This window comes from Neovison vison, chromosome 1, assembly GCF_020171115.1.
Source record: "Neovison vison isolate M4711 chromosome 1, ASM_NN_V1, whole genome shotgun sequence".
In the NCBI taxonomy this organism is placed as follows: Eukaryota; Metazoa; Chordata; class Mammalia; order Carnivora; family Mustelidae; genus Neogale; species Neogale vison.
In genome coordinates this window covers 24171471-24197875 of record NC_058091.1, presented here as the reverse complement: position 1 = coordinate 24197875, position 26405 = coordinate 24171471, and the positions used below count along the sequence as shown (strand labels likewise).

At 45.2% G+C, this 26405-nt stretch overlaps 1 protein-coding gene across 1 annotated transcript in view; it reads right to left on the bottom strand.

Moving 5' to 3' along the window:
* Window positions 1–4968, bottom strand: part of SCML4 (Scm polycomb group protein like 4) — a 95770-nt gene extending 90802 nt beyond the window's left edge. The window contains exon 1 of the mRNA XM_044244583.1: window positions 4793–4968. The gene's annotated coding sequence lies outside the window, so the exon portion shown is untranslated. The remainder of the gene's footprint in view (window positions 1–4792) is intronic.
* Between the last annotated feature and the right edge of the window lie 21437 nt (window positions 4969–26405).

Sequence of the window (26405 nt, the reverse complement as noted above, 5' to 3'; positions counted from 1 at the left end):
AGGGCAAAGGCTTTTGTTACCAAATACTGAGCTCCCAAAAGTTGAGTCACTATCGTGGGGCTAACTAGACAACGTCACCACCTTGCAAAACACAGCATTGACACTCTCTTTCCCTGGCACGTCAATTTTCTCCTAACAGCCAACTCCACTCTTTCTGTATTGGATGCCTTCTGGAGAAAGTAAAGACACCATTCCTCAGCCAAGCCCCTCCCTCAAAGGGTTGGCACAGCCAGCCGGCAGGAGTACGCAATCATTCTTGAAAATCAGCAACACCAGGACGAATCTGGATTCCAAACCAGAATCCAGATTGATTCATCCCATCAATCAAGGCAGCTGCTGAAAAAATGCACACGTGCTTCCCCACAAATGAAAATTTAGGTGGAACATGCCTGCATCAGTGGGAGAGTCAAGAGGGTTTCCCATGGTTCTATGCCACTGGATTCTCTCTAAAACATACCTGGTCCAAGGATAACAGCAGCCATCGCAGGGAAGCCTACAGTGTGGCTCTCCAAATATATCCCCCTTGGTCCAGGGCGTCCCAGAGACCCAGTGGAATGCTTTTCAGCTTAATACAGAGTGAGAACTGCCACCGGGTAATAAATTCCTTTCTGTCCTAAAATAGTAGTCCACAACGTCATCATTGCAAGAAGCGAGAGGTGTTTTATCTCCTCAGTGGTGGCAAAGTGCCTCTTTTGATTGAAAAATGCTGATTTATCCCAAAATGCACTACTCCTGCCTGCTGCTCATCTCCATCCCACCCTCCTGAAGGATGTTCTTGACCGCGTCGACGCTGCTAGCTGAACCCAGCAGCAAACTTTATCACCAGCATGCCATCCTCGCCAGACTCTTGGCTGAGAGAAGCAGAAGCCCACCTGTGCTAACATTTGAAGGACCCAGAGGAGGAGAGGGAGGTCTGGCTTCCGGAGGAGTGATTTGCACTCATCGCTGCTTGCCTTCTGGCCACTGTGGCCACATAGCAGCGTCCCTCATCCGGCTTCCCCTGAACATCACCCAACAGTGACTACAGCGCTGAGGAGTATTTCTGTGCGTTGTGGGGAAGGGCTCCTTGCGGAGCCAGCTGCTCTGTCTGCCCAATGCTCCTGTACCTCTTCAGACACTAACATGTGTAGGTCAGAAGAAGCCAAATTTCAATCGGCCATGAGCATGGCCAAAATGGCCCTTCTGCCTGCAGCTCCTCTTCTCTGAATCTCAACCTAAATCTCAACATCTGACAAGCCACGGGTGAGAGTTTGCAGAAATATTAGGGAAGAACCCTTGCCAGAACTGAAACAGAGATGAAATCAACAATAGAAAAGCACTCGGAACCTCCTGGGCTTGCAGCCAGAGCCCTGGAACCTCGCATGCGACTACCAACAACTGTGGGCTTTGCCACCGCGATTCATAGCAGAGATGCTCACAGAGATTTATAGCAGAGACTAGAGTGTGGCACTCCTGGAAATGCAGAGGGTTGGGGGGGAGCGGAGGTAGAAAAGGACAATGAAGAAAGAGAAAGGGAGAAATTATTTCCCAGGCAATCTAAACAGTCTGAGACACTCCTTTCAATCTCGGAAATGTAACTGTGGTTGGGGCGATCCGAATGGTCTTCGAACCTCACTGGAAAATGTCACAATAGATGTTTGAATTAAAATCCAGTAGATTTGCCAAAAGACTGATTGTTTAAAATTGGCAGCATTCCAGAGAACTTACTAGGCTGCATACTGCCCGGGGCTGAGAGAATTGCTAATTCCAGAGAAAGTTAATTATCACCTTATTGATAAAGGGGTAATTTTTAAAGCTTATGGTGTGGCTTTTGTGACTCATTAATTAAAATTTAGAGTCGTTTACCAGACACAGTGGTGGCTTCTGTGTGTATATATATATATATATATATATATATATATATATATCCCAAACAATTTGATTGTTCTCCCAGGGGCTGTTATTAATCCCCCTCATCTCTCCTCACCTGTCTGCCTTCGGAGGCAACAAAAAACATTAAAAACGCGTAAATCTCAAACCAGCCTTTGGGGAGCTGGCTGAATTAAGATGTCCGAGGAGGCGCTTAAACAAAGCTCCCTCCTAGATAGGTCCAGGGCGCCCACCCCCACGACGAAGCACGGACGCTCACACCCAAAGGGACTGCTTGTCCCTTCGCAAACTTCGGCTCCAAAATGTGAGACCGAATTTTACACCCTGGGGTGGCGAGACGCAGTGAGATGCCCCCTCGTTTCTCTTCTCTCCCTCGCCGTCCCCGAGTCAAAGCAGGTGGCTGGGTAGGAGAGGAGCAGCGCGGGCTGAACCTGGAGGGGACTCGGCAGGGGAAGCCCCAGGCCGGCGCCGACCGGTGTCGCCTCCCGCTCGGCTGCGGACGCACGGGCTGCGGCGGGCGCGCCCCGGGCTCCCCGGCGTCCGCGCGCGGCCGAGGCTGCCGGGGTGCACCGGGCCGGGGAGGGACGACGCCCCGCCGAGCCCCGCCTGGGAGCCCCCGGGAGCCCGCTCCGGCTTCCGCCCGCCCCAGCCCTGCCTGGACCCAAGCGTGTCGGGGTCTGTGTATGTGATGCGTCTCCGATCTGCAAAACAGCCAGAAAGGGAACTCCCCCAACCCTACGGACGGGTATTCCTCTCCGAGCGTGCCTCCTTCGGATTTCGGGGAACTTCAGGGATGGGATGTTGCCTTCAGTGGGTTGGAAGTGCGTGAGCTCCACGACTGAGATGGAGGCATAAATACATCCACCAAATTAAGAGAGGCTGGATGCCATCTGCTTGTGATTTTCACATCATTGCAAGTTAAAAAATTAAAAAAAATAAAAAAGTTTAAATTCGATCTTTGTGCATTGGGGCATCGCTCGGATCTTTAGAATAAGCCAATACGAACGACTCCACGTTGAAAAAGTCATGACTTTCTTGAATTTTCAATAGAAAAGTTCCCGCGGCGGGACGACAGCACGTGCGGCTGGCTGGCTTCCCGGCAGCTGGTGCGCGGGTCCTACCTGCTGCTCGCGCGACCCCAGCCCCCCGGAGCCGAGAACCAGAAAGCGAAACTGCTTCTGCTGGTTTCACTTGCCTTGAAAACACACCACCAAAAGCAAATAAGTGACCGGAAGCGATTTACTCCTGTTTCTCTTATTGTTTTCTTTCTATTACCATTCATTTACTTTTTTTTTTTCCTTTGTGGTAAAATAAAAGTCATTTTGGTGCCACAAGGAAATGTAAACGTGTTAAGCACGAAGAATTGGGGTTTGGGGTGGGATTTGTTCTTGTGATTCGACAAAGTGCACCGACTGAGAGATTTGCCAAAATATCACAGAGACTGACTACATACACAATTTAAAGAGCTGAAGAAAACATATTCACATTTTTAAAAAAAATAGTTGCGTAAACGCATAGATTTAGAAGGTAAAGATCTGAAGCCATCAAACAACTTCCCTAAAACCAAAGTTTCCATGTTAAGGTTTTGTTTGAGTTGATCACTACTGACTTTCTAGGTAATCTTCACCCAACTGCTATTCCTCGGTAACTGCCCCCCCTTATTTTCTCAGTCTGGTTCTACCAAGCAACACACACACACACAAATGCTCCACACAAATATTGTGCCTCTAGGTAGTTTACTTTACCACACTGTAAATTCCTTCATAGTTATTTTTGTGCTTTCACTCCAAATATTCTTTTTTCTTTTTAAGTCTTGAGAAAAACAAAACAAAACAAAAAAACTATGTCTCCCACTCTTCAAAAATGGTTCCTCTGGTTGAAAAGAAAGAAAAACACGAGAATATACAACGTCTCGATTCTGACGTGTCGCCGGGATCATTTTTTCAAGTACCACAGTGTCTGAGACCAACCAAAAGCCACTTTCCAGAAAGCTACTGATTGTCTGACCCTCTTGAGATAGAGGATCCCAAGACAACACCATGAGGCGCCTCTCCATTACTATTAGGGGTAGCGGAAAGAACTTGGATTAGTGCCTCAATTATGGGTCAAATGATTTCCACACAGCTGACACCACCCTCGTCCACTGTCCTGTCCTACTCAGCAAGAAACCTGGAGAGGAAGCTTTGTGCACCGGGTTGTAGTCACACAACACCCCACCTGGAAAGAAGGTGACACTGTATTTGAACTTGGGAAAACTGATCCTGATGCTTCATAGACACCTGGTTTTTTTTCCTCCAAAACTAACCAGTACCCGCTACTAGCAGTAAATAGTATTCTCTTCTATCTTGATAAATTAAGAAAAAGACATTACATTTACAAAGACATTGTAAAATATTCCACCTGGGATAGAAATAATAAAACTCAATTTTAAAAAGTACTCTTGTGAGTCACAACACATTAATTTTACTAATTAAATTTTAGTAAATAAATATGTTTATCCCAAGACATAGAACACTTTTTGAAATAGAACCAAACCAAACAAAAGCAAAGCAAAATCATCATGCAAAAAAGTAGAACAGTTATTTGAGTTCATATTTGGGGAAAACAAAAACAACTTTCTACATCTTTCAATGCAGAGTTAAAGAGTAATGAACGTGTAAGTACCCCAAATTTATAATCTATATAATTCTAGACGACCTCTTCCTCTCTGCGATCTGGTTAAGAAAGCAAACATTTTTGTTCTGCGTAGGAGGAACTGAAGTTACCTGCTGGCCTCAGTGGTTTGAGTGCAGGACACTCGGGCATTGCCATGGAGGGAGGAATGCAAGCCAGACACTCTGGAACAGGTCACCTGTCATGCTGACAGTAGAAAGAGAAAGATCCCGTGTCAATGGCACGCCCTCCAGTTATGCATCTCCCTTACCTACGGCTGGTTCACCGGAGCCCTGATCAGATTCTTGACCAGGCCGGGAATGTTGACTCAGAAGACAGATGACTTTCAGAACATGCAAACCGAGTATTACAAAAGCTAATCTTCCACCCGTGTGTTAGTAGCTCACAGTGAGTCTCCAGCAGCCCCGCTCTCCGGCTGCAAACATCTCATTAGACTAATGCATTCAGCACAGGCAGAAAACTCGATTTACCATAGCTACAGCAATGAATTTCCATTACGATGACAGCTTCAACCACATCATGTCCGGAAAACCAGCCAACCACTGGCTTTTAAAGAACACACACATTTTACATGCAGAAAACGAGGCGTGTGTGTGTGTGTGTGTGTGTGTGTGTGTGCGTTTCGTGTTTCCTTCCTCTTAGCAGCCCAACTCAGAGAAACGTGTGGTGTAGCTTTTTGCCGACATGAGCAGCAGGGTAATGCCACTTCTGCTTCTTTGGTAGTTACATCCTTGTAATAACCTGAATTATGTCACAATTGTCAGAATGGGTGTTTCCAACATTTCGGTTTTCATTGCCCCTCCTCTGTTGCCATAGAAACCAGACTGCAACATCATCTCTTTGTCCCAGTCCTGCAGCAGTGTGGGCCAGCGCCGGGCTTGTAAGATAGTGGGGATCTGGACGAGTAAGTGTTTGACTTTAAACAAATAAAATGACAACGACAAAAATATTCTAATAACATGACTGTGTGGGAGAGAATGTGTTTGTCACAGACAGTGTTGCCTACAGAGGTGGACACACCATAGTCACACGGATGGACTCGACAGCTGTGTGCAGCACACGTGGTCAGAGGACGTAGCCAGGACTTGGGCTCTGATCCGTGTGTAAGCCCAGAAGCCCGTGTCCACTTGTGACCGTGATCGGAGTGTGCGTGGACTCGAATGGACCTCATGCAGGAGAAAGGCTACTGGTCAGCCTCTGTGCCCCATTGTTTTCTTTGTGGCAAACCAATTTACACTGGCCAAGGGACTTGATTCCCCCCCCTTCTTTTTTAGGAAAGTGCAGCAAAACTCCACATCACCCATTTCATTCCGCCCATTCTGGGGTATTATTCCCAAGTCTCTCCTACAAGATGAAAGATCCATTCAGCAAATATGGGGCCACCCGATGGCTGGCTCCTGGGGATGAGCAACAAGCAAAGTTAGCAAATGTTTAGGACTAACCATGACCTTGGGCCAGTAAAGGCTTACGCCACAACTTGGACAGTTACTGAGAGTGACAAAAAAGAAATTATAGTTTGAGGTTTTTCTGAATATATACACAGAGTCACCTGAGAAAGAAATAAGAAATCTTTCTCCTCAAATTATGAACATAGGAAAAAATTTAAAAATTTTTAAGACAAAGCACTGTACTTATTGAGCAAGAAATAGGGGCGCCTGGGTGGCTCAGTCAGTCAAGGGTCTGCCTTCAGCTCAGGTTGTGGTCCTGGGGTCCTGGGATCAGGTCCTGGATGAGGCTCCCTGCTCAGTGGGGAGCCTGCTTCTCCCTCTCCTTCTTCCTCTGCCCCTTCCCCCACTTGTGCTCTCTTTCTCTTGCTTGCGCTCTCTCTCTCTAATTAAATAAATAAAGCCTTAAATTAACAAAAAGAATGAAATCAGCTACTTTAGTTCTTTTAATCTTCTCATTTTGTCGTTTTGTTTTGTGTGAGAGGAGGCAAGTTTGGTAGTTTTTCACATCAGTTATTTAATATAAGTTGATTTCATTAAAGGAAGCAGGAAGAAAAGGAAGAGGTGGAGGAAAGAAAACAGGACCCAAAGGGTGATTTCTACTGCCAGGATCTCTGTTCCAGCCGCTGTGTGCGATGCTCGCGACACATCCTACAGCATGATCCCACAGCACGACCGGCAAAACGCCTCAAGAGGTCTGGGACGTTAGACCAGTGTTTGTTTTAAAATGTTTCTTCAGATAAATAAAATAAATCTTTCTTAAATAATCAGAATATTTGTCAAATCCTGTAAAATGAAGGAAGGAAGGGAAGGAGGGAGGGAGGAGAGAGAGAGGGAGGGAGGAAGAGGGGGTGGGAGGAGCTGGGCAGAATCTGCCCGAAAGAAAGGAGTTTCCGGTTTTCCAACCCAGCTCTGTGGGAGTCTGGGATTGGGATCCTTGAAGTCCACACTTCCTTCCTCACCTCCTCCCGGACGTGCTGTTTTGTGGCCTGTCCTTAAGTCAGGAGTGTCTGGAATACAGACATGGGTATCACAGGTCAGCGGTGCAGTGAGGCTTAAAATGGAAGTTAACTAAAAGGTGGCTTGCTTAAAAAGTGATAGATAGATAGAGATGATTGACAGATGGATGATGGATAAGTGATCGATACATATCTCCTGGAATTTCTTTCTTTATGCACCAGGACGTGGGCCTTAAGAAATGAAATCCCTGTTTGTAAAAATCCTAAATGTTTTTAATTCCAAGAAAAAATTAATTAAACAAGTAAGGGAAAAGAAATTTGGGGGGATGGCTGCACACCGGCGAAGGGGTGTGCTACGCAGCAATGGGGCCCTTCCCAGCGAACACACCTCTCAGTCTTGTACCCGCTGCGCTGAATCAGGACGCTTTGTTGTGCCACGCTGTCAATTTTCTTTGGCGCCGAGGATACATTTCTGTCTCCGACCACAGGCCGCACACTCCGCTCTTTCCACACAAATGCTTCTGGGTTGGCGGTTAGCCAGAGGCGGCCAGAGGGAGCAGGTGAATTTGGGGGCATCCCAAATGCAAACCCGCTCAGAGGAGTATCCATTTGAAGAGTAATCCCTGTCAGCTGCTGGTAAAAAGCTGTGGTTCCAACGCAAGCATCAGGTGGTGAGAGCTATGCCCTGGGCAGAGGAGTCGGAGCCGCAAAAACCAACCATATTAGCATAATAATAGCTAACATTTGCTAGGGAAATACTATGTAGGAATCTTTTTCATATGTTGCCTCTTTTGTAATAGCCCTCTGAAGTAAGCCTTAGGAGGACCATCCCCATTTTACAGATAAGGAAACTGAGGCAGGGATGCTAAGTTGCCCACACAGCTCAGCAGTGCTGGATAGAGGATTGCCGCAGCCAGTCTGTTCCCAAGGACACATGATCAATCATTTCGCCACGTGGACTCCTGGCACTGCCCCTGTTCCAGCTCTGCCATTAGCTCAAAGCCATTGGTCAAATCACTGTCCTTACACAGCACAGGGGTACGGCGGTAGGTTGTTAGATCCGTTATTAAACGAAACGAGACTGAGACAAAGTGAAAGTTATTTAAATCTTTATTTTATGATAAATATTAGAAGTTAGACTGATCGACCAGGGTAATGAGACTGAGACAAGGTGAAAGTTATGCAAAGCTCTATTTAAAATGCTAAGCATTAGAAGTCAGACTGCTTGGCCAGGGGAACAAGACTGAAACGAAGTTAAAGTTATTCAAAGTTCTATCCTATGCTAAGCATTAGAAGTCAGACTGACCGGCCAGAGAAGGCCCTGGCTTACAGGCTTAAGAATTGATTGACTGGGGCGCCTGGGTGGCTCAGTGGGTTGAGCCGCTGCCTTTGGCTCAGGTCATGATCTCAGGGTCCTGGGATCGAGTCCCGCATCGGGCTTTCTGCTCAGCAGGGAGCCTGCTTCCCTCTCTCTCTCTGCCTGCCTCTCCATCTACTTGTGATTTCTCTCTGTCAAATAAACACATAAAATCTTAAAAAAAAAAAAAAAAAAAGAATTGATTGACTGGATCGGTCAGGGCCGCCTCCAAAGAGGGCGACCCCTCCCAATCTTACAGACTACCTTTTAGAGAGCAAAAGTTTGGCCACACATAGGTGGCTGATGAGATTGTAGTCATATTAGGTCACACGCAGGCGACCAATTGAATTACAATTTACCCTAGAGTAGCTGTTTAATCTAACCTATTATTCTGGTCAGAATTGGCGCTCAAGGTTGGCACCCAAAAGGCAGAGTTTACATTCTTTGGTGGTTAGGGTGATAATATGTGTGCTTTTTACTAAGTGGATGTCTCCACCTGGCCTGACTTGTCCTTGTATTCTGGGCTCTGTTATTAGGTACTGGCTGGCCACATTCTGCTGGTTTCCCAGACTTGTTGTTAAGTAAGTTTCTCTGGGTGGTGGGGGTGGAGGGCAGGGTCAGTTTAAGTTTTACTGCACAAACAACAAAATGGCTTTTAACCAAGATGGAATCGCTTTGGCTAAATAGGTCCTTACATAGGGGACTATCATCTTGGTGGTCCCTGATGGTGCTGGCCTTCTACAGTCTGATGAACTGCTTTATCTGCAGGGACAGACCAGTGCTTTGGGTTGGAGGAAAGCTCAGCTGTGCTTGTGGCTATGGCTTTGAGGACTACGGGACAAAATGCACCCTCTCTCTCAATAGAATAAGACCTGGCAAACTGTTGCTTTGGAACGCCAATTTGGGATGGAGGGAGAGAGAGAGAGAGCTTGGAGAAAAAACAGGGGAGTTGTAAAGGCTGAGATTCCATTCCTGAAGTAGCAAAGGGAGACCAGTCTCCCACATTCAGTGGCCACAAGACTTGGCTTCCCATTATTCAACATGGACTTTTCCTTAAGGGTTCAGGAGCTTCAGAAGTTTCAGGGTTATGGAAGTCACGAGGCTTATGTGACCATTTCGCCAAAAGGAAAATCGAGGCAGCAAATGATTAACCTGATGAGTCAGACCAAGAGAGGCAGAACAAGAAGGGGATGCCAGACTCCTTGACTCCTCCAATCTGAGTCTCTTTCAACCCAAAGCCCCGCCTGCCACAGGGCCAGATTTTAGTCTAAACAATGCAAGCAGGGATCTTTCAAAATTAAAAACAGAATTATTCTTTGGAGTGAAGGTAAATGGGAAATAACCTCAATGTCCAATGAAAAGAGATTACTTAAAGGGGCACCTGCTAGCTCAGTCAATAGGGCATGTGATTCAGTCTCAGGGTTGTGAGTTCAAGCCCACGTTGAGTATAACGATTACTTAAAAAGAATCTTTAAAAAAGAGAGAGTGTTTAAGTAAGTGTATCCTGTCTCCACACCATAGATTATACAATGTAACTACCAAAAAGGACTTCATAGAAGACCATTTAATGACAGGAAAACGTGTTCTTGATATACAATCGCTTAAAAAAAATTGTAGGTTACAAAGTAATATGCAGAATGGAATTTCACTTAGAAAAAAATAATAATTTGCAAAACGTTGGAGATATGTTAATGGTCATGTTCTCTTGGTGATTGGATTATGAGTACTTTGTACCGTCTTAATCTTTCCCTTTTTTTAAGATTTATTTTATTTTATTTTATCTTATTTTATTTTAGAGAGAGAGAGAGTATGAGAGTGGAGAGGTCAGAGGGAGAAGCAGACTCCCCACCAAGCAGGGAGCTGGATGTGGGACTCGATCCGGGGACTCCAGAATCATGATCTGAGCCGAAGGCAGTTGCTTAACCAAATAAGCCACCCAGGTGCCCTTAATCTTTCTTGTTTATATTTTCTACAACAGAAGACCTACATTTTGGTGATAATAAAAAGATATGTGAATCAATGGATTAGCCATGGAATTTTTCCTATCACCTCTACAAACATATTTGCTTATAATTCTCATGAATCTTAAGTCTCGAATTTCTTTCTCTTTTAAGCGATGAATCAAAATGTAACCTTTGTTTCATACTTGGTTGTGGGCCACATTCAGCCATGGCCTTCAGGTGGTGTTTCAGTCCTGGAGACTGTCCCCACCTCGCTAAGCTGTCCTTGCTGTGTTCCACGCTGGGCCTTACCACCTCCTCGCACCTTTAAGCCACCCCGGGTACTCAGCACAGTCTATACAAAATCAGGGACGGGCTCCCTACTCTTCCCCACCCAAGGGCTCTCACGGTCTGTGGGGTCCTCCCCAGGCTGGTAATACTCAGTCTTGTAGAGCGAAGCCACGTGCTAAAGACGCCAGAGGTCGGGGAGCGGGGAAGGTGATGGAATAAAGTGAAAACCACTCCTGCCCAAGGAAAAAGTGACTCATTCAAGTTCTCCTGGGCCTAAAACATGGTTCCGTTCAGGTGGGGCCTCCTCTCTTTGTGGCTCTGGGCCTGTGGCCCTGGCTGGTACTCAGGGATTGACTTAGTGGAAATATTTGTCTCAAGGTCTGGCGGTGCGGGTAGCAGCAGAGCCCAGAGACCCTCACCCCAGGGGCAGCGTCTGTGAACAGGGGTGGTGTGGTGAGTGCATGTGTTGACAGCTGGGAGATCTGAGGGGGACAACAGCAGGGGCTTTTTCCTTGGTCACTAGGCCGTAACTTCCAAGATGGCAGGGCACCAATCCTGCACTCCACTAGGTCTGCAGCGTGTAACACGTTGTCTGTTCTAGAGGAGGAAGTCAACAAAGGATTACTGCTGATAAAGAAAAGAAACTAGGCGTTAAAGACAATAATCTAATCTTAATCAATTTTAGTATAAGCTTTTAGACCCGAGTACTTTTCCCTGATAAAAGTGATTGACTTTGGATGTCTGTCAAAGGGAAAAAAATCTTAATTTGTTAAAATTGAAAGGAGGATTTCTAGTTCCTATCTTCTTCCTCCATTATACTTTTAAAATGTTACTTCCTTCAGATCACTTCTGCTCTGAGCCATGTTTGTTTGAAACAAATTGACTTTTTTTTTTCATTAAAAAAATTGTTTTAAAAGGTTTTATTTATTTGACAGAGGGAGAACGGACAAGCAAGGGGAGTGGCAAGTGGAGGGAGAGGGAGAAGCAGGCTCTCCACAAAGCAGGGAGCCAGATGCAGGACTCGATCCCAGGAGCCTGGGATCATGACCTGAGCTGAAGACAGACCCTTAACTGTCTGAGCCACCCCGGTGCCCCTAGTTAATTATTTTTTTAAAAGATTTATTTATTTATTTTAGAGAGAGAGAGAGCATGAGAGAAACACCTGAGCAGGGGGTGGGGGGGCAGAGCCTGATGTGGGGCTTGAAACCATGTCCCTGAGATCATGACCTAATCATGACCTGAGCCAAAATCAGGAGTCTGAAACCCAACTGACTGAGCCATCCAGGCACCCCGGGCCAAATTTCTATAGAAAGAGGTGTGTGTGTGTGTGTGTGTGTGTGTGTGTGTGTGCGCGCGCATGTGCACGCACATGAAGTAGGAAGGACATAGCAGGGGGTGCAACTAAGAGAGACTACTTTTTTTCTTTTTTTCACTTAGATATTTTCTGTTAGGATTGCCTACACTTCCAGTTTCTAGAATAAAGTCACCTGGATCACCTGAGGCTTAGTTTCCCTTTATTTTACTTTAGTTAAAGATTTTATTTATTTATTTAACAGAGAAAGAGAGTACAAGCAGGGGGAGTGGCAGGCAGAGGGAGAGGGAGAAGCAGGCTCCCCATTGAGCAGAGAACCTGATGTGGGGCTTGATTCCAGAACCCTGGAATTATGACCTGAGTCAAAGGCAGATGCTTAACTGGCTGAGCCACCCAGGCACCCTGTCTCCCTTTATTTGAGGGAACATCTCCAAGATAAGCCTCTTAGTTACTAAAACTTTGAGTCTGAATGCAGATGATACACAATCTGAAATTTTTCACTCTCTTTAATAAAAAAAAGCAGCTAGCTGGTGAATAAAAAGCAACTGGCTGATAAATTCTTAAGGATAACCAACTTTAGTGTGGACCATGTCTTTGATAAGCTCATTTGGGGTAGAAACTGAACTCAAAAAACTGGGTCTGGGCCAAGAGGAAAGAAGAAGGAAGACTGCAAGTAACAGTAAAAACAACTCTAACTGGCTTAAAAATAAAAATCAGTCATTGGCAGAGTGTCTAGTGAGCTTTATGGTGAGGCTGATCTAACAACTCAGTGACGTCACCAAAGAAATGGTCGGACTCATCCTATGCCTGGCTTTCCTCATGGTCACAATATGGCTGCCAGTTGCTTCCAGGCATGCATCCTTACCCACTGACATCCAGCACAAGGGAGAGCCTCTCCAGGTACTTTTCTGCAGAGGAGTTAGAAAGTTTCCTTCCTAGAGTCTCCTACCAACATCTCTCTCAACTCCTGGGAATGGTGCCCCATCCTAGAACAAACTAGTGCCACCAGGATATGCTGATTGGCTTAAGTCCACCTTTGGAAGGAGAAGAGTTTTGCTTTCCCCCAGGAAAATGAGTTATTTAAGAAAGGGCTAGATGCCTGAATAATTGCAGTACTCTTAGCAAAGAGGAAGAAAAATGGATGCTAAAAGACCTAAATCAGCAAGAAGCTAGTGACTGGTAGAAGATGGGGAGGGGGAGATCTAGAAGAAGAGCACAGGGTGGGGTGGAGAGGAGATGGTAGGATGTTGTGCTTTGTGCCTGTGACCTTCACCCCTACAGCATTGTCAGACACAGATCTTTGGGAAAGACCACAAGAATCGTGGAGTGCTTAATGTCGTTGAATTTTTTGCAGAAACTGTGGAAGAGGCTGAGTTTTGCATCCTAGGTGGATGCAAGTGAATCCAAATAGCTCATGAGAAGCCAGAGGCCAAGACCAAAGGGATTTAGGAACTATCAAGCCTGGGGGAGTCGGTGGCCATACCAGGAGGACTCTAGACTTTTCCAGGATGTGAAAATCAGAAATTTAAAGGGCAGAAAGGCAGCCAGCTGAGAAAGAGGCTAGAGTCACATAAGTGGAGTGTGTATGTAGTTATATTGTGTCCTTTAATGAAGGGGAGGGATCTTCTGGAGGGGACGGCTTGACTCGAATTGGTACTCCCCGGATAAGTTATTTAAGAGAATACTGGCTTCACATTCAGCCCCTTGGCCGCGTGGGTATGTCTGCGCATGCGTGCAGGTGTGGTGTGGTGTGGTGTGGTGTGGTGTGGTGTGATGTGGTGTGGTGTGTGGTGTGGTGTCGTGTCGTGTGGTGTGGTGTGGAGTAGAGCCAGGCCCTGCCTGAAGGGAATTGCGGGAGGGTCAGTTCTGGACTCTTAGACCATGTCGCGGGTACAGGCAAGCCTTAAGAAAATGGCCAGGGTTGGTGGTGGGGACAGTGACTGAAGGAGCTGGTGGGCAAGCATCACACAGCTTGGGGCTCCAGGGACACGGAGGGGACTCCAGTAGCAACAGGACAAGACAGCACCATCTACAAGCGGGCCCTTTACTGACTTCCAGTGATGGAGACCAGGAATGACCTCTCTGGACTAAGAACAAAACCCAGAGAGTTTGGGGGACTCTCCGGAGAGAGAGAGACCCTATTTTCCCAGATTGTAGGAAGGAATACAATCCATATAGGAACACTAAGGAGGCTAGAAATAGCAAAAACTAAAAAGAAAATTTAACAAGAATTGTACAAGTTTTAGGTGAAGCCAGTGGCTCAGAACAGGCATTCGGGCTCAACCATGCCTGTGACGGTGGTCAAGGAACTCATGTACCAGGGGTGGTAAGAGAAACATGATGTCAGGTCTGGCTCATTCTTAATTCTTCGCCATGGTTCTCTAAGGCTTGGTTCAGGAGTATTTGAAGATGGAGAAATCATCAGAGGGCAGTTGGTAGTAGTGCTTTGTTCCAGAATAAGGGTGAGGAGAAATTCCAGAATGAAAGTTATCAATGGACCTAGTGAATTGTCTATCCTACAGGAATGTCTCCAAAGGAAAAAAATAAAAGTAGGAGATAAAGTAATGTTTAAACATAATGAAAGTGTTACAGTGCTGGTGGATAATTTGGGGATAAATTTATGGAAGTTACTTGGAAAAGCAAGTGAACAAATAAAAAAGAATGAGACTTAGTAACTCAGAGGAGGAGAAAATATAACCATAGTACAGGAGCTCAAGTCTAAATAAAATGCACATTTTCAAAATAATATTATCACTAAGTATTGATTTCATTAAAAATTATGCTGTAACTTTTTTTGGGAGGATGGAGGGAGGAAATGGTGAGATGAGGTTTTCAACTAAACCCACACCTTCCAAAGTAAGAAATCAATAAACCAAAAAATAATCAAGAAATCGCAATATATGCAGGTTAATTAGAAATTGCGAGGCAAATATCAGAAGCAATAGCTAAAACCATGGTGGTCATTAGAGAGAAGAGATGGGAATAGGAAACAACAATTTTTTATATAAATCTTATAGAAATATTTCCCTTTTAAATCTTTCTCAATAGTTACACATGTACATATATGCACACATAAATTTGGTTGTAAAAAGCTTTAAATAAGACATTTTAAGCATGCTTAAATGATCATGAATGAATGAGAAATACTAATTTGTTTCATACTTGTGAACATCTAATATCCTGGTATGAACTCTGAATGAGTGGGAGAGAGTTCCTTGAAGGCAGAGGCTGCTTCAGATTTATCTGTGGGTCCTGATTTGAAATAACATGAGCCACTATGTGCCACCACACGCCTTGTGATAAGCAGGGATTTTCTCATTAACATGGCACTTTTTGAGCTACCTATCCTATCAGATGCCCACAGAGTCTTGACTTCAGAATGTCCTTCTCCTAACTTACAGGTGAAATGACAAGGGAATCTTCACTCATTCATTCATTCATTCCACAAATGTGTAATGAACCTGAAAGCAGGGAGTGGGGCAGAGCCCAGGGAGATTCAAGAACTCTACCACAATGTGTAGTGGAAAGAAGGTGAGCAGGGGGATCCGCTCTAGGGGACCCTCACCCACTGCATGTTGGCAGAGGAGCCCTGGGCAAGTTACCTAACCTCTGTCTGGCGCCTCAGAGTGGCCATAATGGAAGTCACCCTGAAGAAGGGATAGGAAGATTTTCAAGACTGAACTTATCTGCTCTCTTCTGGACTTTTGTGATGTTATTAGAGAAACTTCATTCCCCACCGATCTACTCAATCGGCAAACACACCATCTCTCTTCTGTCCCCCACTATATAGCATCAAACAATAAAGAGTCATCTATATTGATCAATATCAGTACATACAGTTTAAAACAATGAGTTGTAGTCATTGCCTTTTTTGTTTTTTGAGATACAGTTGAGTTATAACATGGGGAAAGTATAAGGTGTATGACATCCTGATCTGATACATTTATGTATTGCAAAATGATTGCCACGAGAGCTTTAGCTAACACCTCTGTCATGTCACATAGTTACTTCTTCTGCTGCTGATCCCTTTTTGTTGTTGTTGTTGTTGTTGTTGTTGTTGAGGCGAGAACATTGAAGACCTAGTCTCTCAGCAATTTTGAAGTTACCTTTCTAAAAAGTCACTACTGTTTCCCTTTTATTCTACAGTGGTCTCAAGCTGGAAATCAGCCAACTGACACTTACCCAGAGCTGTTGTATGCCAGGCATAGGGGAAAAACAAAGATAGCCTTTTGGATCATGGACCTCACAGTCCCAGATACCAACAAAAACACTCCTTGACATCTGAGTTCTGCGGACACACTGCTTGGATTCAGATCTTGACTCTGTCATTCGTTAGGTGAGTAATCTTTGCCAAATTATTTAACTTCTGTGAGCTTCAGTTTCCACATCTCTAAAATGGAAGTAAAAATAGGAAACTTGTAAGGATGATGTAAACTAACATTTCAAGTGCCTACAAGAGTACCTGGGATGTCATAAGTTCCCAATAGGTGCTAGCTTTTAAAATTACATAGATAGCTTATAATATTTTTTTATTTTTTTTAAGATTCTATTTATTTATTTGACAGAGAGAGAGATCACAAGTAGGCAGAGAGGCAAACGGGGGTGGGGTGGGAGAGAGCAGGCTCCCCGCTGAGCAAAGATGCAGGGTTTGATCCCAGGATCCTGAGATCATGACCCAACTAGAAGACAGAGGTTTAACCCACTGAGCCACCCAGGTACCTCAGCTTATAATATTTTTAAAAGATTTTATTTATTTATTTGAGACAGAGGGAGAGGGCACAAATGGGGGGGAGGGGCAGAGGGAGAGGAAGAAGCAGGCTTCTAGCTGAGCAGGGAGCCTCACTCTGGGCTCACCTTGATCCCAGGGCCTGTGAGATCTCGACCTGAGCCCAAGGCAGATGCTTAACCGACTGAGCCACCCAGGAGCCCCACTTATAATATTTTTAAAAGGCATTCATAATATGTAGTTTTCACAGAGGTCCTAGGTAGGACAGGGCTAACACAGTCTGATCTGAGTAATTCGATATATTCTTCCTCCTCCATGCGCCTCTGTTTGCACCCAGTAATGTACATAGGGACATAGGACTCTTCTAGGGGGTGGGTGGGTGGGAGGAAGAGTTTCCTTTTTCTTTTCGATTTCATTAATTTAGGTTCTTAATTATTTCCTTCTGCTTGTTTTGGGTTTAATTGCTCTTCTTTTTCTAGTTTCTTAGAGTAGAAGCTTTGATTATTGATTGGAGACATTGCTTCTTTTCTAATATAAACATTTTAGTGCCATGCATTTTCCTCTTTAGCTGCAACCCGCAAATTAGATATAATAAATTTTCATATTTGATTGTTCAAACTATTTTTACATTTGTCTTAAAGCTTCTTTTTTTTGTCGATGGATTATATAAAAGTGTATTGTTTAATTTCTGATTATTTGGGGATTTTTCCAGATATCTCACAGTTATTGATTTCTAGTTTAATTCCATTGTGCTCTAAGAACATGCTTTGTTGAGAGGTTTTTTTTTTTTCCTTTTTTTTTTTTTTTTAAACTTTCTTCCTGCCCTCTGCCCTTGAACCCAGGAGGAGCACCCTACACTCTCTCTGGGAGGCCCCACCATTCTTACCCACAGGTTGTACCTCCAGGAGTCAAGAAGAGATGTCCAGTTTCAAATGTTGGTCAGTTTCCTTTATGGGCCAGGGTATGGTCTGTCTTGGTGACTCTCCTGTATGCAATTGAAAAGAATGTGTATTCTGCCATTGTTGAGTACAATATTCTGTAAATGTCACTTAGGTCAAGTTGGTTAATGATATTATTCAGATCTTCTATGTCTACTGATTTTCTCTCCTTTTTCTATGAATCATTGAAGTCTCTATCTCTAATTAGATGTGTCTCTTTCTCCTTTCAGTTCTAGCAGTTTTTGCTTTGTGGGTTTGTTTTGTTTTGTTTTTTGAAGATTCTATTCGTTTATTTACAGACAGAGATCACAAGTAAGCGGAGAGGCAGGCAGAGAGAGGGTGGGGGAAAGCAGGCTCCCCGCTGAGCAGAAAGCCCAATATGGGGCTCAATCCCAGGACCCTGAGATCATGACCCAAGCCGAAGGCAGAGACTTTAACCCACTGAGTCACCCAGGTGCCCCTGCTTTGTGTTTTTTTAAGCACTATTGTTAGGTATGTACACATTTAGGATCACTAGGTCTTTCTGGAGGATTTAACTCTTTATCATTATAGAGTGTCACTATTTATCCTCGAAAATATTCCTTATTCCGAAGTCTACTTTTTCAAATATTAACATAACACAGCTACTCCAGCTTTCTTTAGTGTTTGCATGGTATTTATTTTTCATCCTTTTAGTCATAATGAATCTATGTTCTATATCTTAAGTGAGACAATGTCATATGGTCTAATATACATGCAATTAGAATACCAGAAGGAGAAAAGAGAGAATGAGGCAGAAGAAATAGTGGAAGAACTAATGGCTGAGAATTTCCCAAAGCTCATGACAGATATCAAACTACAAATCCAAGAAGCACAAAAACATGAAGAAGAAAACGAGCAGAAACATCACACACATGGGGCACCTGGGTGGCTCAGTCACTGAAGCACCTGCCTTTGGCTCAGGTCATGATCCCAGAGTCCTGGGATTGAGTCCCACATCAGGCTCCTTGCTCAGTGGGGAGCCTGCTTCTCCTTCAGCTTGCTATTCCTCATGCTTGAGCTCGTTCTCTCTCTCTCTGACAAATAAATAAGTAAAATCTTTAAAAAAAAAATCACACTGAGGTATGTCATTTTTAAACTGCTGAAAATAAAATATTAAAAGGAAATCTTGAAGGCAGCCAAAGAGAAAAGGCAAATTACATTCCCTGAGGAAGGCAAGAGACTCTCACAGAGTTGCGAGAAACATCATTCTCCTGCCCTTTCAGAAGATCACCAATCCAAAAATTAAAAACAAAAGAAAAAAGAAATCTAAAATTGACTTCACCAAACTTAGAGCATCCTATTCTGCTGAAATCTTTAAACTTTCAGTAGCAGGCCCTTTGACAACCAGATATTCCAAAGTACAGAGAAGCACCTTATTCAAAGTAAACATGGGAAAACAACTCCCTCTACACGAGTACCCTTCTGTCACTCACTGACATCTTCATCCACCTGCCTCCTCGGTCTGCAGACCCTGCTAGTGACATCGGGGATGTTGTCCCCAGCACAGGAGACATTGCAGAGGGAGATTGTAGAAAACAGTGTACTCACAGGCACACTCAACCTTGGGGAAGAAGATGATTGGACTTATTACCAAGTGGGGAGGACCCACCCAAACTTCCTGAACCGGCCTGGAAGTGGGGGGAAGGGGACTTTATGATACCCCGCCTTCACAAGCAGTAGAGAGACCACCAATACAGAGATGGGCAGGTATAACCCCGGGCTGCTGGCGATGCCCTCTTGACCAGCTTCGGCATCTATACCCTGGTTTCCCTGGCCCTGAGAGAGAGAAAAAACTCAAAGCAACAGAAAAACAAAACAAAAGAAAAGAGAACAAAACAAAACAAACAAAAAAACAATTTAAAAAAAAACAGAAAAGAAACAACAAAAGCGAACCAAGTAGGGAAAACTACCAGGACACAGTATCAGAATGAAATGAGTACGTGTTTGCTGAAGGAAAACTGGAGGTGGGCTGGTGGAGGAAAATTGAAAAAATAAAATGTAAACCACGACACAGAATAATTAAATGATGGGAAACAGATGTGAGCATGTGCAAGGAGAGGAAACGAAGAGCAGAAAGAAAGCACCACTTGGCTACGGGAGGGCGAGCGGGCCTTGTGGCACAAGGTTGACTCACATGTGCGTAATGGATATCGGTCGTAGCCAGAGGTTGCCAGGGAAGGAAGGCAGAGGAAAGGGTGCTGGTGCCCAGGGACGCAGGTGATCAAATTCAACAGGCTTCTCCTGGCAATCTCTTTTTCCCTTAAAGGCTTTGAGAAAAAATTATTCATGTGCCTACCTTGTATCCAGAAGCTGATGATTAACATGATTTGCAGGTCCAGACTAGCAGCCACAAGCCTCAAATGTCTTTAGAGGTGTGCGGAAGGGTGTTAAGCCCCCAGCTGCTCCTGTGGTTCTCAGCTGGATCAAGGCTTCCTCACTTTGCTAAATAACTTTATTTTTTAAGCACAGAATCTAATTCATTTTCCAAGCAACTAACTCGGAAGCCCCAAATGGCAAGGGCAATCACAGCGGGGAGCTCCCTCCCTGCGCTCAATTCTCCATCCCATGTGCTCACGTGCCAAACTTCGCACCTCCAACACACCATATATTTTGGAGAGGTTAAGAAATCATATCCCCAACATAATGATTCAAGGGATCTCACTTTGGCAAAAAAAGACCGTCTGAAATTAGGCTTGGGATGGGCCGGTGGTGCGAAGTATGGGGGTTGTCAAAAAAATCTGTCCTAACACAGCAGGACGTGATGACCCTGACTGCCAGGTTAGTGTTGTCGGAACCTGGATATTCTCTCCCATGGGGCCAGGAATGTTGAAAGATCACAGGGGCTATTAGCCTCTTTTCACACTGGACTTAGCAGCTGTTGGAGAGGTGATGGTTCTCTGGAAATGACAGAATGATTCAGTCTTTCTTCTCCATGAATGAGTAGAGGGACTGGGATTTTCTCACTTGCTTGCATGATTTCCTATTACTACTAGACTATTAGGGGACGCCTGGGTGGCTCAGTCGGTTAAGCGGCTGCCTTTGGCTCCTGTCATGATCCCAGGGTCCTGGGATCGAGACCAGCATTGGGCTCCCTGCTCAGTGGAGAGTCTGCTCCTCCCTCTCCACCTGCCTCTCTGCCCATCTGTGCTCTTTCTATCTCTCTGTAAAATAAATAAATAGAAATCTTTTAAAAAAATAGAATATTAAAATCTTACAAGAGGGGCACCTGTGTGGCTCAGTGCATTAAGTGTCTGCCTTCGGCTTAGGTCATGATCCTAGGATCCTGGGGTCAAGTCCTACATCAGGCTCTCCGCTCAGTGGGGAGCCTGCTTCTCCCTCTCCCTCTGCCTACCACCCTGCCTGCTCTCTCTGTGAAGTGAATAAATAAAATCTTTTAAAAATAAAGAAATAAAATCTTATAAGAGTGCCACCTGGGTGGCTCATTTGGTTAAATATCCAACTCTTGATTTAGGCTTAGGTCATGATCTCAGGCTTGTGATCTCGAATCCCCATTGGGCTGCCCACTGGATGTGGAACCTGCTTAAGATTCTCTCTCTTCCTCTCCTTTTGCTCCTCCTCCCGGCCTTTGCTTGGGTGCACATGCACTTGCTCTCTTTCTTAAAAAACAAAAACAAAACCAAAACAAAACAAAAAAAACTTATGAGAATGATAAGGTGACCAAAATCTGAGTTTGAAACTCTTCAGTGACTGTGCTGCCTTAGAAAGAAATAGGCAAGGTATTATTTTGAACCCTCAGATTTTAATTGTGTGTGAAAACATGAGAGTTTTATTGTCTGAGTAAGGGGATACAGTGTGAGAAGGCAGGGTTTTATGAGACCCAAATTACTATGAACATTTACCACACATGTTATTAAATTTTTACCTCAAATCCTCCAAATGCCTGCCCTTGTTTTTCTTTCCTGGACGAATTCCCAGCTTCCCATTGAACTCGGGTGCCACATAGATTGGACACGTCTGTGGAGAATGCTCTGCTCACAGTCCTATTCCCACCTGCAGTGAGAGAAGGCAAGTGGGCCTCTGCGCTGGTGAAGACAAGAACCCCTCCCTGAGACTCCTGTAGAGAGGAAATCATCTCTCCTACTGGGAGCTCAGCCAGCCTCTCAGACCAAGCTTAGGTGTCCAACGAGAACAGGAGGCTCTCCCATGAAGTCAGCACTTCCTGCTTCTAGAAGCTTCCTGACCAAAACTCCAGCCTGACGGCCAAACTCTTGTCTACTGAGATGTTGATGGGATCTCTCAAAGAGTCATACTCAGATACCAATGAACTGCACCTTCCCTCACATCAGGATTTCCTTAGTGTATGGGTTGAATTGTGTCCCTCCACCAAAAAAGACATGATGAAATCCGAACCCCCAGGACCTCAGAACATGACCTTATTTGAGATAGGGTCCATTTGGATGGTCTCTAGTCCAATATGACTGGTATCCTTATTAAAATGAAAAATTTAGAGAGACATACATACACTGAGGAAAACAAAATATGAAGAGACACATCTCTACAAACCAAGAAATCCTGGCTCTCCTTCACAGCCCTTAGAAGGAAATCACTTGCTGACACCTTGATTCTGGAAATCCAGCCTCCAGAACTGGGAGACACTACACTTCTGTTGCTCAAGCCATCCAGTTTTGTGGTACTTTGTCACAGTGGTCCCAGGAGACTGATGTCCTCGGCTTCCTGTCCACCCAGACAAGCAAGTCAGGACCAAGGGGGAGCATATCTACATCTGAGCCAGTTGGATTTGGGATGGCATTCCACAGTGGAATGAGGGAAATGAGTAAAACAAGGGCCAAGCAGTATTACTAGGAATATTGTAAGGGCTTTGGTTCCTTACAGGGCAGTGGTCTCTTGACCCAAAATCTGAATGTAATGGACACATAGAATGTGTGTCCCATTCCCGTAGGAGAGTAGGTATGAAATGGTTTCCCAGATGTAAGTTCCCCAGGAGTCTCCCACCTGGCCTTGTCCAGGGTGATGTACAGATGTTATCACGATTTCTGTAATCTGTCCCACCCATGCCAAAACAGCAAAATACAGAGTTGCCCATAAAAATAAATTAACACTAGAACATTAAGATCTTTGAAGGTCAAGGTTCCACAGACATAAAGGGCGGCAACTTTAGCTGAATGAATCCCACGATTATAAGGATAAATTGCTTCTTTTTAAAATCTGTTAAGAAAGTGGATGCCCTGGGTGGGGGGTTTGTACTTTTGTTTAACTGAAATAAAGAGAGAAGTCGGATTTTTTTAACTAGACATATATCTATAATATAAATATCTATATCTATATTATAGATTTTATTATAATTATATATAATATATAAGTATATAATTATATATTAATAAATATAACACAATTATATATCATAGAGATAACATTAAATAATTAAATTTATTAATGTATAATATATAATTGGATATAGTTAAATGTAATTTAATGTATAAGATATATCTATTATATAGAGAGAGATACCTATATATAGATACATATGGTAAGTATTGTCCCAAGTACGTAAGTATGTGTCAAATATTGCCCAGGACACACGCTAAAAAAATTTGCTGTTCATCCGAAATTCAAATGGACCCCGGGGTCCTTCCTGTGGGAGCGGAGCACCGGCACCCCTGCTCCGGTCGCCCAGCAAGTGGGAGACAGCTCGGCCGGGCGTGCGGCGGGTCCTAAGGAAGAGGGGGTCCGTTGGGCGAGGGAAACTGTACCTTCCCCGCTCTAGAGACAGACCCCGAAAGCCCACTGGGCATCTCTGAGGCCTGAACGTAGGTAGTTGTCCCCTTCCCCCAGGGTGGCCTGGGGACAGGGCGAGGGACCAGCACGAAGCAGGGCGTACCTCGACGCATCTGAGAGGCCAAACGGGCCAGCGGCCCGAGCTCCCTTTGGCGTCCAGGGTCCGGGGAGAGCAGCTCAGGGCTGGCAGCGCGCACAGAGGCCGTGGTCGGTCAACCAGGGAGGCCCAGGGCCGCCCTGGGTTCCGGAGGACCTGGGGCCTGGCCCGCGGCCGAGGGGGCCCCCGCGGAGCTGGGGGGCGGGGACCCTGCAGCAGAGCTCCAGCCACCCCGCTGGGGCCCGCAGGCTCCAGGAAGGGGCACCGCAAATCCCCGGCCCCGCGCGCCGGCCCGGCCCTCCTCGGCCGGCTCGCGCCCCCTGGCGGCCACAGCTGGCTCGCCCGCTCCGGCCGCAGTCTGGCCCGCGGAGTGAGCGCTTGCACTGGGGAATTGGGGGTGGGGGATAGGGGGTAGGGGGTGGGGGGACCGGGTGAGGTAGGCAGAGTCCTGGGGCAGCTCCTGCCCCCCCCCGGGGACAGGAAAGAAAAAAGGGACCATTTCCACCGAAGGCACCTCTATCAGGGTCTTCGCGGATTAGGAACAGCTGAGTCTCCCCCCAAAGGACCTACCTTGTCACCCACATCTGCTGGGGGAACTAAGCTCTAGCTTGCATGTCCCCCAGGGAAGAACCTCATTCCTCCCGAGGGTATCTTTGCCTGCCTCCTCTGCAGGGATTCGGGAGCTTAATGCTTTGCTGGCCCCAGCGGTGGGATCACCTCGAGCATGTGTGTGATAGGGGAAATCCCATCTTTTGAAATATAAGTCTTGCCAAGCCTGCCAGCCCACCCGGAGATTTGGGACTCGCCAGCCTTCACCATCATGTGAGTCTTAAAATACACTGTCCATAAACTCCTTAAAATAAATCTAAAGATAGATAGATAGATAGATAGAGATATAGGTTTATTAATAGACATAGATGTGAGTAGATACATTCTCTTGGTTGTATCTCTAGAGAACTCTAGACTATCACAGTGTCCCCAACTCAGGCCAGACCCGTCACTCACCCAGTTCACAACTTGGCTCTAGCAATACCCTCCTTACTGCCTTACCAATTTTTCCTATCCAGTAGATGTCCTTCTGCATAAAACATACTGTTGTTTCATCTTTTAAAAAGTCTTGTTTTGGAAATCTTAGAAGTTCTTTCTGGATACTATCCCATTTCTTTGGTGGTTTTTGCAACAATCCTCTAACGAGTTATCTGTGCTCTCTGTCCTTCATTTCTCTCATCCTGTCCTCTTTGCTCGCCCATTCATTGTGAAACTGACACACAGACAAAAAGGTGGAGTCGGGTAAAAACAAAAGCATACAACTTAATGATTTATCCACAACAAATTCCCTTGCTATCACCATCCAGGTCGAGAAGCAGCCCATTAGCCAGAGGACGGAAGCCTTCCTTCGCACCGCCTCTCACTTCTGACCCCGTTCTGCCCCCAAAGGTAACCATCATCCTTTTAGGAAAACCACTTTCCTGACTGACTTGATTGTTTTACCATGTCGGCATGCATCCCTAAATATTGCACTTTGATTTTACCTGTTTCCTGAGCTTTAAAAAATGGGATGATGAAAAATGTCTTCGGTGATTAGTTTCGGTGATTGGATAATATTGTGTTGGTAACATTCACCCATGCTGACATATGTAACTGCATTTCATCTGTTTTCATACTTTTTATATCACCTATGTTCTGAGAGTCAGGAATCATTTGTGTTTTAGCTGGGTGCTCTGGCTTATAGTCTCTCAAAGTGGTGGCAGTCAAGCTGTTGCCCCGAGACAGTAATCTCTGAAGCCTTAACTCACTTCCATATTCACTCACAGGGCTGTTGACAGGAGATTAGGTCCTCGCCGTGTGGGCCTCTCCGTAGGAGCGCCTGCGACACAGATTCCCCAGAGCAAATAGTCTAAGAGAAAATAAGGGAGGGAACTTACGATGGAAGCTGCAATTTTTTTAATAACCGAATCTCAGAAGTGACACACCATCACTGTTGCTGTATGCTAATGATCACACAGACCAAGCTGGTCCAGTGGGGGAGGGGATCAGCCCCGGATGTGAGCCCTGGGAGCCAGGGGATCACTGGAAAACCTATCACAACCTTTGTATAAACACAGAAAAATTTATTTATCCAGTCTATTATCAGTCCACATTTGGGTTGTTTCTACTGGTACGAATAGAGTTTCTATGAGCATTCTTAATACATATCTACTGGTACATACGTGCATGTGTTTCTGTCCAGTAAATACCCCAAACTGCAATTACTACGCCCCTGCCTGTGCATTAACTTCAGCTTGAGTAACAAAGGCACACTGCTTCACAAAGCGATCTAGGATTTATATTTTTATTGGGAGCAGGTAAGATTTTTAAGGTGCTATGTGTCCACTCTTTGGTATCGCCAACTCTTCAACTTCTGCCTTCTGGTGAACAGGGAGTGATATCTCATTGTGGCTTTAATTTGCATTTCCCTGATGGATAAAGAACTTGAACAGCTTTTCATGTATTTGTTTTGCCCTTCGGATATAGTGTTTTGTGACGTGGATATGGCACTCAGATCCTCCTTCTCGGAAGGTCGCGTCGCCTGACAGCAGGGAGTGTGGTCGCCAGATGGCCCCCAGCCGACGGTGCCTTCAGGGTTCACCTTGATACAGAGAGCCACCTGGGCAAGGTCATGCTCTTCCTGAGGAGTCCAAGCTCACTGAGCAAGGCAGGACTGTAGAAACACAGCCTTTTCAGCCCAGCACAGGACATACTAATAAGCAATATTCACTACTGAGCAGCCCTCCTGGGTTGGCCCAGGCTTTGCTAGGCCTACGTCCAAGCCGAGCTCCTTTCTTTGCCCCATCCTGTTTCCTCCCTCTTTTGCTCACAATAAACATCTTGGTTCTTAATAAACATCTGACACCGCAAACCCCCTCTCAGTGTCTGCTTCTGAAGGACCCAATCTGTGACTCCAAGTGTCTTTTTAAGCCTAGTGCCAATTTTCCCATTGAGTTGTCTTTTTTTTCTCTCTCTCTCTCTCTCTCTCTCTC